Source organism: Pleurodeles waltl, chromosome 1_1 (assembly GCF_031143425.1).
Source record: "Pleurodeles waltl isolate 20211129_DDA chromosome 1_1, aPleWal1.hap1.20221129, whole genome shotgun sequence".
Taxonomy (NCBI): Eukaryota; Metazoa; Chordata; class Amphibia; order Caudata; family Salamandridae; genus Pleurodeles; species Pleurodeles waltl.
The window spans coordinates 388,713,018-388,731,957 of NC_090436.1; positions in this window are offsets into that span (position 1 = coordinate 388,713,018).

The window sequence follows — 18,940 nt, forward strand, 5'->3', positions numbered from 1 at the left end:
CTCCAACCTCCTCCACCCAGACCCAATTCCCTGTCCCCCAGCCCATCCCAAGCACACCTACAGACCAGCATGCACACACGTCAACACCTAAGGGAAGCTCTGGCAAACATAGGCACCACACAACCCACAGGCACACACACAAGCATCACCCACATGCAGACACACCAACACCCACTGCCCCCACTGTGTCCCCCTCCTCGTCGTCTGCCTCCTCCCTCCCAGTGTCGTCTACACTCTCACCTGCATGCACTACATCTACAGGCACCAGGAATCGCACCAGGACACCCAGCGCCACAACCCGCTCACCTGCACTCATCACCTCCATTCACATTTACACGTCCCCTGTGTCCTCTCCCAGTGTGTCTGTGACGCCCCCACCCAAAGTACACAAACGCCGGCAACCACACACCCAACATCCATCCACCTCACGACAGCCTCCAGTACCTGCACCTGCACCCAAAACACCTAAAGTGACACCTCCTACAACCACCTCCTCTTCCTCCACTCCCAGACCCCCTCCACCTACCCATCCCAGTGTTCGTCAGAAACTGTCCCTCTGCAAAATTGACCTTTTTGCCCCCACCCCCCCCTCCAATTCATCAGTACCGTCGTAGCGCCTCAGCCAAAAAGCCTCCAGTACCAGTGGTGCCTGTTCAAGGTGTGTGGAGTGCACCAGCCACCAGGGCAGGCAGTGTTACCCGGAGCCAAGGCACTGGCAGCCCACCCCCTGTAAAGGCTCTGAAACTGGAAAGTGGCCGACGGGACCCTGTGAAGACTCCTGGAGGCAAATCAACACACAGGGGATCAAGGGGGACTGCAGAGTCAGCTGTGACTCCTCCAAAGGTGGGTAAAGGCCAGAGGAAGTCTGCACAGCCTGGTGTGAGCATCACGGCGGAGAAGGGCGGCATCCTTCCCGGCGGTCGGGACGCCACCGCCAGCACCGTCGTCACTGGTCCGGAGACCACCGCCAGAGTCATTAGCCAGGAGGGCCGAAGTATCGTCACTGGTCAGGAGACCACCGCCAGAGTCATTACCCAGGGGGGCCCAAGTATCGTCACTGGTCAGGAGGCCACCGCCAGAGTCATTGCCCAGGAGGGCCCAAGTATCGTCACTGGTCAGGAGACCACCGCCACCGCTGGAGTCAGTGTCCAGGAGGGCCCAAGTATCGTCACTGGTCAGGAGACCACCGCCACCACCGGAGTCAGTGCCCAGGAGGTCCCCGGCTGCCACAGCCCCGCTGGGCAATGAGGGAACGTCATGCCACACACCAATGCCCAGTCCAGAGAACGTTATGCCACACACCAATGCCCAGTCCAGAACCGCCATGGCAAAGCACCGCTGAACAGTCCAGACACCGCCATGGCAAAGCACCGCTGAACAGTCCAGAGACCGCCATGGCAAAGCACCGCTGAACAGTCCAGACACCGCCATGGCAAAGCACCGCTGAACAGTCCAGAGACCGCCATGGCAAAGCACCGCTGAACAGTCCAGAGACCGCCATGGCAAAGCACCGCTCAACAGTCCAGAGAACGCCATGGCAAAGCACCGCTGAACAGTCCAGAGACCGCCATGGCAAAGCACCGCTGAACAGTCCAGAGACCACCATGGCAAAGCACCGCTGAACAGGGCATGCACTGGGGAAGAATGAAAAGGCCGCCACATCACGCATCGTTATCCCATGTGCAGCTGGGACAGTGACGGGACAGGAACTGTCACGGGGAGACTAATCCAGTCTGGGCACCAGTCCCCCTCCAGAACCAGTGGCGGCTGTTAGCTACTTGCGAAACTGTGGCTTTGCACTCCCCAGGATAGTACAGTGGGCAATCCACCCACTGTAGAGACTTGTGAGACTGTGGCTTTGCACTCCCCAGGATGGTACAGTGGGCAACCCACCCACTGTAGAGACTTGTGAGACTGTGGCTTTGCACTCCCCAGGATGCAGCAGTGGGCAAACCACCCACTGGAGAGACTTGTGAGACTGTGTCTTTGCACTCCCCAGAATGGTACAGTGGGCAACCCACCCACTGTAGAGACTTGAGAGACTGTGGCTTTGCACTCCCCAGGATGGTCCAGTGGGCAAGCCACCCAATGTAGAGACTTGAGAGACTGTGGCTTTGCACTCCCGAGGATACATCAATGGGCATAGAGACCCGTCGTGGATCTGGCTTTGCACTCATCCGGCTGAGGTGCCCCCCCGCTTCCCTTCCCCCTGAGGTGCCTGTAGTATTTCTGTCTGATGCCCCGGCAGTGTTCTCTCCGTTTGTGGACTGCTATCTTTTGTGGGCCTCGCCCATGCATTTTTGGACTAGTGGTGCACGGACATTGATATGTGCATATCTGCACTACTTCTCGTAATGTATATACTTTTGACTGATTTTATGATATATCTGTATATTTTTTAGACATGTATATTGATACATTACAATATTTGAACTGATTTCGTTTTGTCTTTGCATTCTTCCAGGGGGGTTGTGGGTTGTTACTGAGATTTTTGTGAATGCATTGGTGTGTGTGTTGTACTATGCAAGAGTGGGGGTGGGGGTGGGGGTGTTGCGTGTGTGTGTCCCTAACTTTTGCCTCCCCCATCCCCTATGTCGTAGGTGCAGTACTCACCATTGTCTTCGCCGGCGCCGGCAATGCTCTTCGTAGATGAGTAGGAATAAAAGGGCCGGTAGGATTTGTAATTCGGGCTCCATGGAGTCCTCCTTCCTCGTGGGATGTGTTCAGGTGAACGTTTTCCCATTGCAGAAACTGTTTCCGCCGTGTTTTTATCCACGGTGTATCTGCCCTGGAAAAGGTGGCGGATTGGCGGGTTGTGATACTGTGGGCGGTACATTGTCTTCCGCCTGTCTGTTGGCGGTGACCAACGCGCTGCTTGTCTGTACCGCCGTGGTGGGCGGAGTGTTAAAGTGGCTGTCTTTGTTGGCGGTTTCCGCCAGGGTCATAATTCCCTTTTTTTGTCCGCCGGCCTGTTTGCGGTATTACCGCACCTTTAACACCATCCGCTAGGGTGGTAATGACCCCCAAAATCTTGAAGAGTGAGCTCCAGTCCTGGATTTCTCACGTATTCCATTTTCCTGTTTACCTCTTGTATCTGTGTCTGATCATACATAGCACTTGGTCATCAGTGCAAAGACCCTGAAATAGCATGGGCTTCCAGCGCTTCAGTAACGTAGAACCCTGAGAGTGAGAGATACAACACCAACCCTAAAAATGAATGTGATCAATTAGGCATTCTTTTAATTAAAACGTGTGCATAATGATTTATTGTTAAAGAACCATGTGAGACATTGTCTGCCCTGACTGTACAATTGAGACAAACGCTTCCTAAGGCCCTTATTATGGTTTAGTAGTAACCTATGATGAGCCCGGTAACACAAATTACCAGGTCCATCAGAAAGTTCAAGTAATTAAAAACATCAGTGGTCCATACAGCTTCCCATGGTGACTCTCTGGGGGAAAATCCAGTAAGGAATGAGGAAGAACCTGGGGAAATGTGTTAAATCTGAATACTGAGGTTAGTCCCCTTTGCTAAGTGAAACCTCAGAGTTCAACTCATAAAAAAGCCAATTTTACTGACGCATAGATATACCATTTGGCCGATAATGGTATCTCTTGGCGGTGGTGGGTGCGGGTGTGTAATACAGGACCAATTAACTGGTCACTCTCATATTGAGGGCTTAAGGATGGGCCAAATTTAGATGACAAGTTTGTCAATGATGCATGGATTGACTAAGAATCTACTCCAAGAGACATAGAATAATGATTTATTTCTGCTACTTACTCTGCTTGTCAATAGTCATGTTGAGTATTACTTTGTCCTTTTGCAGCCTCTTCAGTCTTCAAGCTCATAGAACAACTGATGCTGCCAATCAGATTTCCATGAAGCTGTAGAGTCTGTTATAGGCAGGCAATGTAAGTTTCCTCATAAAGAGGAGGTGATTTTACAGCAACTAATTCTACTTCAGAAGGTATTTTCAAAAGAATATATTTCAGCTCTGGTGAAAATTAGGGAGTTTGTATAGGTAGTAATTGTCAGATTGAAGATGCTACAGATGTGTTGCCCGATACCTTGATGGTCTGCATCTATTATGTATTAATTTGAACTTTGCTTGCCTGATTAAGTCTGTGGGTTTGGGAAAGAACCAGAATTTACTGAGAGGTAGGTGTGTTCCACAATATGCCTTGTGTTTGGCTCTGCAGCTAGATTGTTAGGGGTGTTGAAATACAGTTGGTCTTTTCACAGTCAGGCAACAGTCTATCAGCTTGGGCTTTGGCTTGCCGTTTTCAGATATGGTTCTTGTTTTGAACACTGCATATTATATAACTGTTGTCCAAGCAATTTGATGTTGAGGTATTTGAGTTTGTGTAGTTGATTATTTGTACTTTCTTTGTTACCGCAATTACATTGCAGCAAGATCACAATTTAAGGCAGCTTGCATCACTCATAAAGCCCTTCACTTTTCCACACCTTCCTAACTGGCTGAGGAAATGAAACATCTCTGGTGCTTAGCAGTGCTTGAGAAACACAGAATCCCTCCTGCTGAAGCCTCACACATTCAAGCAACAGTTTGCACAAACAGTCTTCAGGAAGTGCAACAAAATAACTCAAAATCCTCCTATTTCAAAGACACTTCGATTGAGACTTCCAAGTCCCCACTTAATTCCTAATGCCAAGCCCCACTCCTCAGTTTTCATTCATTTAACTTGCCAGTATTGCTTTGATGCTTAGTTTGCTTATGTTGACTGTTTTCTTCAATTCAACTCTTGTCCTTTTGTAATATAGTCTGATGACCCTAGGCTATGTTCTCACTATAGAAAACTGCAAATAAATAAGTAGAACTCAAACAGAGCACCTAAGGTTTGTCCTCTTTGGACTAGGATATGAGGAGAGGACAGGAAGATAAGCAAAGATGTGTTCCCTATGGTTTTCTTTGTGATGCATCTCTGGAATGTTTATTTTGTGTTACAAAGTGCATTGCTCTTTGGTTCATTTTTTTACCTTAGTGTCTTAGAACACTAAGGGGGTCATTCCGACCCTGGCGTTCCATGACCGCCAGGGCCGGGGACCGCGGAAGTACCGCCAACAGGCTGGCGGTGCTTCCTGGGCCATTCTGACCGCGGCGGTAAAGCCGCGGTCAGAAAAGGGCAACCGGTGGTTTCCCGCCGGTTTACCCCTGGCCCAGGGAATCCTCCATGGCGGCGCTGCTTGCAGCGCCGCCATGGGGATTCCGACCCCCTTCCCGCCATCCTGTTCCTGGCGGTTTTTACCGCCAGGAACAGGATGGCGGGAACGGGTGTCGTGGGGCCCGTGGGGGCCCCATAAAGATTTTGCGACGGGTGCCACTGCACCAGTCGCACCCCTACAACTCCACCGGCTCCATTCGGATCCGGCTTCATTGTTGAGGGGGGTTTCCCGCTGGGCCGGCGGGCGGCCTTCTGGCGGTCGCCCGCGGGCCCAGCGGGAAAGCCGAATGGCCGCCGCGGTCTTTTGACCGCGGTGCGGTCATTCGCCGGTTCCCTCCAGGCGGGCGCCTCCCGCCGCCTGCCGGGGTCAGAATGACCCCCTAAATTATGAATCAAACGTTTTCGTTGTTTAGGTTTTGATATACATGTGATCTACCTACATCCAGAGGCCAGCGGAGACAGCCTATGGCAGAAAGTACACCAGTTATGGTTTTGTCATTACAGCACCATGACAAATTCAAACTCCCACAGCCCCTCCCCACCATCCAGCACGTTTAAAGAAAAACACACTAGGTGTAGCCACAGGTTTAAACATAAAGCTCTTATGTTGGATATGTAAACTGGTATGCATCAATCTGTTCCAGCTCAGCAATTTAGACGTTGGTGATATAATTGATGGGATAATTCACAGTACTCAGAAGAACGTGGGGCACGTAAGTCCTCTGAATTCCATTGGGATGTAGGATAAAAGGGGAGGGCCCAATTAGTTAAAACAATACTCTCCCTTTTGTTCAGTACCATGGTTAATTTAACCATAACCAGCAGTTCCCTTGGGCAAAATTGGCAGTCCCTCAGAACGTGGACTTTAAATTCACCCCAAAGTGCTATTTCTTGTTGGACTGCAGATAGTGCAAGTTTGTTTCCCTAAGAGAATGAACTTGGAAAGTTGTATAATTGAGAGGCCTAGGAGGGTGTAAGCAGGAAATATAAATATGTGGGACATCCTGTCAATTAGTCTTATATGTCTGTCCAATGCCTTTACTACCTCCTCAGTGAGTTCATGCCCCAGCTCTTCTTCCCATCTTTCCGGTCCGAGAGATTTACACACGTGTGAGGTATGTTAGAGCAACTTGTATGTTTCTGAAAATCTTTTTCTTGCCATCTCACAATTTCACTATATATCTGGTTGTGTATTGTTTAATAGATATATGCATTACCCAATGTTGGATCTGGATGTGCCAGAATGCTTCCGGTTAAAGGCTTAATTCCTTCTTTGTAAAAAAAACTCTTCTACCCAGACACAGACTCTCACCCTCCTTTCATTAAAGGGTTCCTCCTTTAGAATTAAGGTAAGTTTGGGTTTCCTAGATTTGGTATGAATGGGGACAATTGTGATGAGAGAATCCCATCTGATGTCATTCCACTAGGGTGGCCTAGTTACTGGGGCTGAGTGCAGTGTGAACTTCACAACCACAATACCTTCCATGGTACCTTTCATATTTGTGTTCCTACAATTACCTAGGTAATTAAGCACAGTTGTTTTCTCGACTCTGTTCTTTCTGATCCTAGTGTGCACTGATGCTTGACAAGCATTTAATTATACAGGGGAGTCCTAGGTCTCCGGTTCTCTGTTGCAGTGTCATAGTCATCTGAGTATCCTTGGTTTTCTCTCCACCCAAACAAAGCTTTCTTTTGACCTTTGGAACTTCAGAATTAGGCTGCACAGTATAGGCAGTGGCAGGGTCCGGAAGGGAAGAAGTATTTTTGATAGCATTGTCATTTTTACTACAACCAGCTTTGCAAGCCATGACAGTTCCACATTTGCCAACCCTGTAGTTCTTTCTGTATTTCCTTCGGTTGAGGTATATAGTTTGGTTGAATAATCTGGGCGATCATGGGAATAATCTTTGCCCACAGACTATTGAAAAGGAAGCTGAGTCTGGGATTTTGGCTTTTAGTACGGATGTGTTTATTGTCATATATAATCATCTTGCAGTGATCCCCCTGATTCAGACCCATGCTATTTCTTCATTGCCCTTGCGTTCTCTCAGTTAAGGATTCCATTGATAAGGCAAATTATAATGGAGATGGGAGTACCCTTGCTTGTGAACTCTCTGTACCACAACTTTAGCGAGGGCACGCCCACTGAATCTTATAAAAACTGTGGGATTCTTTTGTTCGACATGTATGAATTCCTTGAATGTAGAATCCATTCTAGATTTCTCAATTGAGTGCTCAAGAAACTTTAAATTTACCTAATCAAATTTCTTCTCGCCATCTAGAGTGAAATGTAGTGCTTGTCTGCAGGTCCTGTCAATGATGTGTTGAATATGTTTGTTGTTTTCCCTCAATTTCTCCTGGGTATATCATACCAAAGTAGTAGTAGGCTACGTCTTGATGCTAGGATAGTAGTGTAGATCTTTGTGTCTATGTTTAATAGAGATACCAATCTATAGGAGCTGCAGAGTTTGCTCTTTTTTTCTGTGCTTATCTATGACAGCGTCTATGCCTCACTCATGAAAGGGGATATTTACTCAGTGTCTGGTAATGAATTCAACAATTCATTTTATAAATTCTATGAGTGAACCCATACCGCCCTGGAGATTTACTTATTTTCAGATTGTCTATATTCCAAATGTCTTCTTTGTATTGTGATCAGGCTGTCCTGATTGAAATTTAAGCCAAGAAATATTTAGGGAAATCTAGGTCAATTGTAGAGTCCCTGGAGAACTACAATGTATGCAGAATGTACTTATTTTTATTTAAATTGTGTAGTTATTCAAAGAATATGTTCTCGTTTTCCACATAGAAAAACAACATTGTTCTAGGGAGAATCCACCTTCCCTACACTTCCATCATATTTGGAGATGTCCCCTTCCTGTTCTTAACTAACCTTGAAATACATTTACTCCTGCCTTTAACAAGGTCAAATTTACATACATTTTCCATGATGGGAAAGTACTTGCAAAGGTCATGTGAATACCCACAAACTTAGCCCCATATTTATACTTTTTTAGTGCTGCATGTGTGCCGCTTTTTTAGCAAAATCAGCTCAAACTTACAAAATACAGTTGTAGTTTGTAAGTTTGCGCCGCTTTTGCGTCAAAAAATTACGCAAATGTGACGCTAAAAAAGTATAAATATGGGCCTTAATGTCATAGACGTTTGTGACCCACCCACCATCCTTCCCATAAACCTAAGAACAGCTTGCGCAAAATGATTCGTGAATCAGGCTCAAAAGCAGGCAAGTATAAATGCAGGCTATGCAAGCATTAGCCATAAGAGAAACCACTGTATTGAGTGGAACAAAAAAGAGCAACATAATCCCTATCCTTCAAATGGGTTTATAGGTAATCAGGAATCAAACCAACAACACCCTACAGAAACAACTGCAGATGACACACAACATGCCGCCACAGCTATTCGAATCACAGGTACAGCACACCTCCGTTGCTAGGAAGATGGAGCTATGGCGCAGAATTGTCGACAGGGTCAACGCAGTGGGACAGCATCCAAGAACTAAGGATGACATCCGGAAGAGGTGGAATGACCAACGGGGGAAGGTGCGTTCCGTGGTCTCCAGACACCAGATTGCTGTACAGAGGACTGGCGGTGGATCCCCACCCCCTCCCCCACAACTAACAGCATGGGAGGAGCAAGTCTTGGCAATACTGCATCCTGAGGGCCTCGCAGGAATAGGAGGAGGACTGGACTCCAGTAAGGCTAATCTTTACTACCTTATCACCCCCCACCCCACCTGCATGCCACCACATACTCCCACCCTTGCCCTCAAACCCATCACCCCAACAACCCACAGATACCCCACCAACACAACCCACACATCCCAAAACTAAGCCCTGCATGTAACACCAATGCATGGACACCCATCACCCAAGCATGTCCACTACAGATACCCACACAGACCCCAAACCAATTATCACACAAGGACCTAGACAAAAATGCAAGCACTGGAGTACAGGGCCACTCACCCATTGCACACAATGGCACATACAGATGCAATAATCATGCCTTTACACCGCTGCAGGACCCCTACCCAACGTCACTGGATAGGCGGTACCAGACATATCCAGTCCCCCCACAGACGAGACCCACAGTGATGACAGCAGCTCTGCACAACTGGATCAAGATGACCAGCCCGGCCCATCAGGGACCTCGGGACAGTCGGTTCCCCTGACACTGGCACAAGCCACCACAGAGACTCCCCACTCAGGAAACACCACCACAGCACCCACCCAGCGGGCCCATCCCTCTGTCCCCAGGACACGTCAATCAGCAGTGTGTCCACCACTACAGGGAACCCAGGCAAACCCACCAACCCAAGACAATCAGGGACCTGGGGGCAGTGGCAGTGGGCACACGGTTCAGGGGACGGAGGAACAGGAAAACAAGGGAACTAGGAGGACTGCTGTGTGACAGGGGGAAGACAGGCCCAGGGAACCCACTCTCCACAAGCCCCTCTCCAACATCATGGGAGCGTACCATCATTCCCAGGAGACAATGGCAATGGTACTGGCCAAGTTTCAGGAGACCCAGCGGCTGCAGGAGGAACACTATCTGGGGATCAGGGAGGAACTGAAGTCCATTAACACCACCCTGGTCACCATTGCAGGGGTGCTGCAAGAACTTGTCAACACCAGGAGGGACACTCTGGCTTAACAAGGGGCCCCTGACACTAGCCTGGATGTTGAACAGCCCTCTACCTCTGCCGGCGCTAGTGGACAGGAGGCACCGCCACAGGAACACGACACCAGCACCCCACCCACCTGCAGATGGAGAGCCACCCCGCAAACGGTCCCTGAGATCCATGAACAAGACAGAGAACATTGCCAAGACCCCCGCCAGGAAATGAGACCCCCCTGAATGTCACCCTTCTGTCCCACTTTGTCACCCTGTCCATCCATCAACTGCCCTTGCTCCACTTCCTATGCCCCTTTGGGCAATGCACCTATGAAACAAATAGACTGTGCCATGGACATTCCTCCACCATCACCCCTGTCCATTTTACAACCCCCTCCACTTATTTGCACAGAAATAAACACACTTCAATCACAAAACAATCTGGAGTCAGTCTGTGCTTTCACAAATGTGTAATTGCAATAACTATGGAATATAGCAATGTAATTTAATTGTTCACATACCAATGAAATACAGCTGAAGGGCTGGAGGAAATATAGCAGAGGGCACAAAGTGTGACCCACATCTGTTAAATGGAAAGGCAAAGTGACAAGTCAGGGTCCATACACTGAGTGAAAATGACAGACTTATGCTGGCTCCAACAATAGTATGAGATGTGTGAGGCAGTGACATCTTCTTACCTGTGTCTCACTGGAAGTATTGCTGGATAATGTTGTTTCTGTTGTCAATATCCTCTTCTTCTGCCTCCTCTTCTTCACTGTCCACAGGCTCCACAGCTGCTACAAGACCACCAGCTGGACCATCCTCCTGCAGAAAAGGCACCTGACTTCGCAAAGCCAGGTTGTGCAGCATACAGCAGGCCACGATGATCTGGCACACCTTCTTTGGTGAGTAGTAGAGAGAACCACCTGTCATATGGAGGCACCGGAACCTGGCCTTCGGGAGGCCGAAGGTTCGTTCAATCACCCTCCTAGTTCACCCATGTGCCTCATTGTAGCGTTCCTCTGCCCTTGTCCTGGGATTTCTCACTGGGGTCAGTAGCCATGACAGATTGGGGTAACCAGAGTCACCTGCAAATATCGAGGGACAACTGTTAGACACACACTAACCCGTAGGGACAACCCCAGACGACTATTCACACTGTATAGGGTCCTTGTCCTCACCTATTAGCCACACACGGTGCCTCTGGAGTTGCCCCATCACATAAAGGATGCTGCTATTCCTCAGAATGTAAGCGTAATATACTGAGCCAGGAAATTTGGCATTCACATGGGATATGTACTAGTCGGCCAAACACACCATCTGCACATTCATCGAATGGTAGCTCTTCCGGTTTCTGTACACCTGTTCACTCCTGCGGGGGGTACCAAGGCCACATGTGTCCCATCAATGGCATCAATGATGTCGGGGATATGTCCCAGGGCATAGAAGTCACCTTTCACTGTGGGCAAATCCTCCACCTAAGGGAACACTATGTAGCTGCGCATGTGTTTCAGCAGGGCAGAAAACACTCTGGACAACACGTTAGAGAACATTGGCTGGGACATCCCTGATGCAATAGCCATTGTTGTTTGAAAGGAACCACTTGCCAGAAAATGGAGTACTGACAGGACCTGCACTAGAGGGGGTATCCCTGTGGGATGGCAGATACCTGACATCAGGTCTGGCTCCAACTGGGCACACAGTTCATGGATTGTTGCACGATCAAGTCTGTAGGCAACTATTACGTGTCTCTCTTCCATTGTCGACAGGTCCACCAGCGGTCTGTACACCGGAGGATGCTGCCATCTCATCACCTGCCACAGCGGACGTTCCCTATGGACGAGAACAGCGAGCAGAGAGTCAGCCAACACTGAGGTATCACAAAATGTCATTTGCACACATTTATTAATCTGCAATGTGTCTGTTACTGTGTGTATGCAAGGCCTACATTGGTGTGACACATTTAAAATTAATGCCATGTGGCCCCCTGAAATGGCGGCTGCGTGACCTGTAAGGTGGGACAAGGGGATATGAGGTAACTGCGCTGGTTAACATTGGACCCTATGGGTCCCAGGAGTCAATGACGATGTATGCCGGTGGTGACGGCACGCACCGCTGCGGACGTGACTGCCATTTTCTGTCTGTTCCCTCACTTGATACCTGACCTTCAACAGGAGAGGACCTACACTGCAAGTGCTGCTGTGACCTCAGTCTGGAAGCGACGATGGCTCATGTGTCGGGGGAAAGGGGCTTTGCCTTCACTTCAGAGGAGTTGGAGAAACTAGTGGATGGGGCCCTCCAACAGTACACACAACTGTACGGTCCTCCAGACAAACAGGTGAGTACACTGTGAGAATGCTGCATGGGCAATGCCTGTTTGGAGTGGTGTGGATGGAAGAAAAATGTGGGGGGGACCGAGGCCTGCATGTGCGGACGGTGAGTGCATGTGCGTCAGGGCAAGGGTGGGAACGTGGGCCAAAGAGGATGATGGTCCGGACGGGTAAAGATTTTCCTTTTCCCCTGTACTATTCCTCTAGGTCAGCGCCCACCAGAAGAAGGATATTTGGCGTGCCATCGCCAAGGACATCCGGACCCTGGGGGTCCACCACAGACGGAGCACCCACTGCTGGAAAAGATGGGAGGACCTTTGCAGCTGGAACAAGAAGACGGCAGAGGGCCAGCTGGGTATGGCCCCCCTACGTGGGAGGGTTGCCCGTCGCACCATGACTCCCCTGATGTTCCAGATGCTGGCAGTGGCGTATCCGGAGTTGGATGGGCGCTTGAGGGCATCACAGCAGCCACAAGGGGGTGAGTACATTATCATTCGGCTGACTTTGCGCGCATTACAAGGTGTCTGGGCGGAGGAGGTGGGCACTGGGTTCCCCTGGGCCAGGGCCAGCTTTGTAGGCAAGGTCCCTTGTGAGGCAGGCTCTGTGGCACCCCAACCCCACTAGTGTTAGTGCCATCATAGTCAGGCTCCTGTGACTTCCAGGTATGCAGCAATCGGGCTTAGGCCTTGTACCCCATGGACATGTGATAAATCTAGGAACTATAAGTGCATGGCATAGTGCAGAGGGCTGCTGTATCTGTTCAGTCCGCCAACGGTAGTGGTGCTGCATGCACTGAACATGTCTTTCTTCTGTCTCCACCCCCCCTTTTTGTGGTCTCCCACAATAGCATCATCAGGTGGAGGAGCAGTGGCACCAGAGCAGGAGGGAGCTGCATCCCACTTGGCCCTGGAGGGTGAAACAACGGAGCCTGAAGCCACCAGTGGGACGGAGAGAGAGAGGAACTCCACGGCGGGGACAGGAGCAGACAGCAGTGACAGCGACTCCTCCTCTGATGGGAGCTCCCTTGCGGTGGCGGGCCCCTCTGTGCTCCCCGCATCAACAGGTACAGCCGCCACCCCCCCTACCAGCACCGCCCTCCCAGCAGTCCCTCAGCATGTGTCCTGTGCCCGCTCACCCAGGAGGGTGGGCATCTCCTTCGCCCCAGACACCTCAGGCCCTGCCCCAGTCAGCCCTGCTGCCCTCAGTGAGTAGGCTATTGACCTCCTGAGATCCCTCACTGTTGGGCAGTCTACCATTCTGAATGCCATCCAGGGTGTTGAAAGGCATTTGCAACAAACAAATGCATACCTGGAGGGCAGGCAGCCCAACAGAGAGCATTTTGGGCTCTGGCCTCAGCACTGATGGCAGCCATTGTCCCTGTGTTCAGGCTCCCCCTCCAACTTCCTCCACCCAGACCCAATCCCCTGTACCTCAGCCTATCCCAAGCACACCATAAGACCAGCATGCACACAACTCAACACACAAGGGTGGCTCAGGAAAACATAAGCACCACACATCCCACAGGCACTCACACAAGCATCATACCCATGCACACATACCAACATCCGCTGCCTCCACTGTGTCCACCTCCTGTACGTCTCCCTTCTCCCTCCCAGTCTCGTCTCCACTCACACCTGCATGCACCACATCCTCAGCCACTACCTCCATCACTAGCACGCCCATCACCACACACCGCTCACGTGCACTCACCACCCCACTACCATTCACACATCCCCAGTGTCCTCTCCCAGTGTGTCTGTGAGCCCTCCTCCCAATGTACACAAACGCAGGCCCACACCCACCCAACAGCCATCCACCTCCCAACAGCCTCCAGCCCATGCACCTTCACCCAAATTCAGCAGACGTACACCTCCTACAACCACTACCTCCACTCCCAAACCCCCTCCATCTACCTGTCCCAGTGTGTCTAAAAACGTTTCCTGGCTAATATTGACCTCTTCCCTACACCTCCCCCCCGTCCTTCCCCTGGGCCAGGCTTTCCAAGTCCCAGCCCAGCACCTTAGCCACCACATCCCCAGGCACAGTGGTGCTAGCATCTGCGAGGTTATGGAGTGCGCCAACCATCAGGGCTGACAGTGTGCCATGGAGCGAGGGAAAGGACATTCCGCCACCTGCCAAAGTGAAAAAGGTGCCCACATCGCAGAGGGAGAAGCCAAAAACACCTGCCACCAAGGGGTCAGGAAAAACGAAAGGGGATAGTGGCAAGACAGCTGCGCCACCATCAAAGGTGGGGAAGGGCCAGAAACTGAAGGGCAGGTCAGGAGAGGGCATGGTGGCACCGACTGAGGGACCAGTGTCACACCTTCTGTCCACGTTGACCCCAACCTGTACGGAGAAGACCGCCACCTGCACCACCACCTACACCGCCACCTGCACGCCACAGAGCCCGCCACCAGCACCGCTGCCACAGAGCCCGCCACCAGCACTGCTGCCAGAGCCCGCCGCCAGCACTGCTGCCACAGAGCCCGCAGCCAGCACTGCTGCCACAGAGCCCGCCGCCAGCACCGCTGCCACAGAGCCTGCCGCCAACACCGCTGCCACAGACCCCGCAGCCGGCACCGCTGCCACAGAGCCCGCTGCAAGTACCGCCGCCACAGAGCCCGCAGCCAGCACCGCCGCCACAGAGCCCGCAGCCAGCACCGCCGCCACAGAGCCCCCAGCCAGCACCGCTGCCAGAGAGCCCGCCGCAAGCACCGCCACGACTGACACCACCAGCATCCCCGCGACATCCTGAGCCAGTGGCACCAACGCAGACATGGCTGCCATCCCCAGTGGTCAGTCGTCCGAGGCTGGTGGTGAGTTCCAGGAGCCTGGGCAGCTTCCATAATGGATCACTGTCATCACAGTTGCCACCTGCATATGGAATGCGAAGCCGCAGCAGTGTGGGGTATGTCTCTGCCTCCATGGCGTATCAACCTACCTGTACCTCGGCAATCTCGTGGCACACAATCACAGGCGAATGTATTGTTGCGGCCACAATGCACATGGAGCACTCTGGGCACAAAGCCCCCTCCAGAACCAGTGGAGAAAGGCATCCACTACCTCAGTCCTTGGCAGGATGAAGCACTCTGGGCACAAAGCCCCCTCTAGAACCAGTGGAGAAAGGCATCCACTATCTCATTCCTTGGCAGGATGAAGCACTCTGGGCAGAAAGCCCACACCAGAACCAGTGGAGAAAGGCATCCACTACCTCATTCCTTGGCAGGATGAAGCACTCTGGGCACAAAGCCCTCTCCAGAACCAGTAGAGTATCACATACACTACCTCAGTCCTTGGCAGGATGAAGCACTCTGGGCACAAGGCCCCCTCCAGAGCCAGTGGAGTATCACATCCACTACCTCAGCCCTTGGCAGGATGAAGCACTCTGGGCACAAAGCCCCCTCCAGAACCAGTGGAGAAAGGCATCCACTACCTCACTCCTTGGCAGGATGAAGCACTCTGGGCACAAATCCCACTCCAGAACCAGTGGAGACTGTTATCCACTTGAGAGACTGTGGCTTTGCACTCCCCAGGATGCAGCAGTGGGCAAACCACCCACTGGAGAGAATTGAGAGACTGTGGCTTTGCACCCCCCAGGATGCAGCAGTGGGCAAACCACCCACTGGAGAGACTTGAGAGACTGTGGCTTTGCACTCCCCAGGATGCAGCAGTGGGCAAACCACCCACTGGAGAGACTTGAGAGACTGTGGCTTTGCACTCCCCAGGATAAAGCAGTGGGCAAACCACCCACTGGAGAGACTTGAGAGACTGTGGCTTTGCACTCCCCAGGATAAATCAATGGGCATGGAGCCCCCTCGTGGAGCAGTGGTGTCGTGCGTTCATCCGGCTGAGGTGCCCCCTCTCCCCCTGAGGTGCCTGTATATTTTCTATTTCATGCCCCTCCATGGTCTCTCCGTTTGGAGTCAGGTATCTAGTGTGGGCCCCGCCCATGCATTTTGGGCCCAGTGGTCCACGGACAATGATTGGTGCACTATGCGGACTTGTGTAGTTGGTGTACATAATTGTATATACAATCATTTTCTTTTGTCCTTGCATTATTCAAGGGGGTAAGGGTATATGTGTAATGTTGCACCATGTGTTTGTGTGTATGTTGTTGTGGGTGAGGGTGGGGGTGGGGGTGTTGCGTGTGTGTGTCACTCTCTTTTCCCTCCCCCCTCCCCTGTGTTGTAGGTGCAGTACTCACTGTGGTCATCGCCGCCGTCGTTGGAGCTCCTGAAGGAAGACCATCGCCGGCAGGATCTACAGTTCGGGCTCCATGGCGTCCTAGTTCCTCGTGGGGTGTGGAGAGGTGAGTGTTTTCCTTTCTGTGTACTGTTTCTGCCGTGTTTTTATTCGCGTTGGTTTCACCCTGGAAAAGGTGGCGGATAGCCGTGTTGTGATAGGGTGGGCGGTACATTGTGTTCCGCCTGTCTGTTGGCGGTGTGCGCCGCGCTGTTTGTTTGTACCCCCGTGGCTGCCGGAGTGTTAAAGTGGGTGTCTATGTTGGCGGTTTCCGCCACGGTCGTAATCCCATTTTTTTTTCCGCCGGCCTGTTGGCAGTATTACCGCCGCTTTAACACCGATCGCCAGTGTTGAAATGAGGGCCATTGTGATTCTTTATCGGGTTACATGAGTGATCACTGTAATCATCCACAGTATCTTAAAAAATTAAACAAACTAACGACGTTAAAATGCTTTAGGTGTGAAATTTTGTGACCAATCACTATAAGCAGAAGGCACTAAACCCTGGAATCAGTTGCCTGTTTGCTTCCATCCTTTTGATTCCTTCCTAGATCATTTTTAACCATAATCTTAAGGGTTTTCCTTCCTTATATGCACTGTCGTAGCTCTTCTCTTAGTAAGGTTGTTGTATAAGGCTACCCACTTCAGTAGCTCATTCCGTGTTGAGACTGTTTGTGGGATGCAGGTTATTTCCGTCCTTTCTTAATTCTCAGTCTGTGCTTTTTGGGACCTTTACTGTATTTGGTCATAGGTAGCAGCAGAGTTTTTTAAACATATTTTTATTTATTTTTGTTTATTGTCTCTAGGTCTACTGTGGCCTCGGGTTCTTAGTCTTTTTGGATATTTTATCCCTTTTTAGTAACCGGATTTTGTAAGTTGGGATCTTCATTTAATTGTATGTGTATGATGTTCTGCAAGTGTCCTGGATGCGTTTTACCACTGTGTTGGGCTTTACGAATAAAAAACAAGCAAAGAATACAAAACTACACACACTGGCTTTCAGATGCGATGTTATACATGCACACGCCAAGCTCAATGAGTCTAGTGGGTTTGGGCTCGTTTCCAGCACTTGAAACTGTAATATTACAATCCACCTGCAACAATATTTACCCCTCGCTGAGCATAACCATCAAGACACCACCACCACATGAAAATATATTTGGCACAATCTCAAGTCGTGCTAACTAAGGTCTGTTTTTACCACATGAATGCATATCACCATACCACACCAATAACAATCATGTTTACATAGCTAGAGTATCAGCAGACAACTATTATGCAAAACCAACAAACATACAAATGCCACTATCATGCAACTTTCAGCGCAGGAAACTGCACATCATGCATTTTTGGAAAATGTAAACTGAGGTGGATTGGAGTGGGAACAATGGCATTTAAGGAAATTCACTCATTCAGGTGCACCTTTGATCCTGGGCACCTCTCTATCACCCCATCCTGCTCTGGCCCAGCACAGATCTCTCCCCTGCCTTGAGGCCCTTTCTTTTTACTCACCATGGAAAAATCTAGGTCGGTTACAGCCACCTGTCACAAACTTTTAATAGAAGGCATTGAGTCTTGAGAAGGGACAGTTCTATGAAAGGAATGAGAGGGACAACTCATTACTAAACCCATAAACCCTTAGATGTAGTGCTCACATGTGGACAAATGTGTGTCAGGAAGACGTGGGTAGGACACATCATTACCTGATGAGATTGATGAGCGCTGTTAAGACATGACTTGTGAATAATACAAAACTTCCCAACATTATTCACTAGTGATGTAGCAGAGATGTTATTGCTACCCCTGACGTCACAGTGTTCATCTATACGTGACAATCTATGCATCTTGTTACTTGAAGTACTAATAGGTTTTTTTGTAAAGTGGTGCAATGAAAGTGTATATTAATGTGCATTTACTGTAGAATAGAAGACTAAAGTGTTGTTGTATAGCTCTAAAACGTCATGTATAACAAATTATTTCCATTCTATGTGAATCTCTATCATGTTAACAATAGTGTGCACTAAAATGATGAAAGAATTTAAGAGAAATAATTTAAATGTTACATGCAAATGTTGAAGATTGCAGTTCTGCCCTCTGGTTGAACCAATTTATTAACAAGAGTTATTACACTTAAAATCTACTGCAACATGAACACTGACAAAGCTCATTGATGATTAATTCATAATTTTGAATGTTATATGTGCCTTATTATGCATAATTGAATGTACCATTTTAATTAATTTTGCTTAGCCTAAGTGAGGCCCTCAAGGGCCTATTTCCTGACAGTGTAGAAAATTGTTTAGTCATTCTTGCTAGCGTCTCATTCTTTTCAGCCTTCATTCCCATGAAATGCTAACTTTGTAATAGATGCCTTATTGTTTTACCTGAACCTGAAAAAGCAACAATGAGCATAGTACATACAGGAACTGTGGAACCGGACTATGTATACATTGTTTTCAACCCGCACGGATGAGCTAAGAGGATGCCTTTTACATCTTGGTAATAGGAATCTTTACTGATGTTGCAGTTCCAAGTCACATGAT